Source organism: Microtus ochrogaster, chromosome 1 (assembly GCF_000317375.1).
Source record: "Microtus ochrogaster isolate Prairie Vole_2 chromosome 1, MicOch1.0, whole genome shotgun sequence".
Lineage (NCBI taxonomy): Eukaryota > Metazoa > Chordata > Mammalia > Rodentia > Cricetidae > Microtus > Microtus ochrogaster.
In genome coordinates this window covers 14,717,271-14,718,814 of record NC_022009.1, presented here as the reverse complement: position 1 = coordinate 14,718,814, position 1,544 = coordinate 14,717,271, and positions in this window count along the sequence as shown.

Here is a 1,544-nt window from a genome sequence, read left to right as displayed (position 1 = left end):
TTAGGGCTAAATTCTTGAATGAACCATTGACTTCAAGCAGGAGACAATAATATGGAGCCTCTGAATTAAGTATCATGAGAACCTGCTTAAGACTCAAAGTCCCATTGTGATTCAGTATCTATACTCCTAGCAGGTTGGGAGCTGAGGCAGGAGAATTGCTGTGAATTCTGGGCCAGTCTGGACAACAGAGTAAAACTCTGAATAAAAATAAATCAATAAAGGAAGAAAGAAAAAAAAAGAAGAAAAGGAATAAAAGAAACAAAAAGTGAATCACCACTTCCTGAAGAAATAACTCTAACAAGCATGAGATTTGGGGTTTGGTTGTCTTTGGGAAATTACTTAAATTCTAAGATTTTTGACCCAACAGTAAAAATAATAATAGTACCAGCCTGGTCTACAGAGCTAGTTCCAGGACAGGCTACAAAGCCACAGAGAAACCCTGTCTCGAAAAAAAAAAATAATAATAATAATAGTAACTGGTGTTGAAATAACATACCTATGAAAACCAGCTCTTCTTAATTCTAGGAAATGGTGCTTTCTTATATTCTTTATACATTTTTGTATTATCTAAACTCCATGTTTTATATCTATAACTTTTATAATTATTAATCTATAAGTTATATATATAACTTTAAAAACACACAATTTATTTACTGAAAACAAATAAAAACATTTGAGAAGGAAAATGATAACTTTTAAAAAATGAAGCTCTCCACCAGGTGGTGGCGGTGAATGCCTTTAATCTTAGCACTGGGGAGGTGGGTGGATTTCTATACGCTCAAGGCTAGCCTGGTCTACAGAGTGAGTTCCAGGACAGCCAGGGCTACACAGAGAGACTCTGTCTTGTGAAACAAAAACAAAAAAAAACAAACAAACAAATAAACAAAGAACTTGCTAAAGAAAAAAAAGAAAAAAAATGAGGAGTTCTGGTAAGAACCAACTATATCCTGTACGTATTCTATAAAATACATCATATTTAAGCCGAATTGTAGTTTCTTACAGACTTCAAAACATTGAGGAAGTACTCAGACAGAAGCTGAGCAGCTGTAGAAATAACCCACAGAATAGAAAGTGAAATTAATTTGCAGAGGTAATGGAGCTTTTTATGGCCGATTCTTTCCAAACTTTATTGAAATTTTCCCAAAGGTCTTGGTTAATATTATGAAACAAAAATACTGTGAGTTTGGTAATTGCTTACTTGCAAACAAAACAATTAACAAGACCATTTATGCTGGCAACAATTACCACACATACAGAAAATTGTTTAGTTAGTTGAATTGTTCGAACAGTAGGGTGGCTATCATTCTTTATTATAAACTCAATTGCAAATTCTTTAAATTTGTTTATTTTATGTGTATAATGTTTTGCCTGCATGTATGACTATGCGTGACTGATGCTTGGTGCTCTCGGAGCTCAGAAGAAGGCATTGGATCCCCTACAAGAGGAGTGAGTAGCCGGGCGATGGTGGCGCACGCCTTTAATCCCAGCACTCGGGAGGCAGAGGCAGGCGGATCTCTGTGAGTTCGAGACCAGCCTGGTCTACA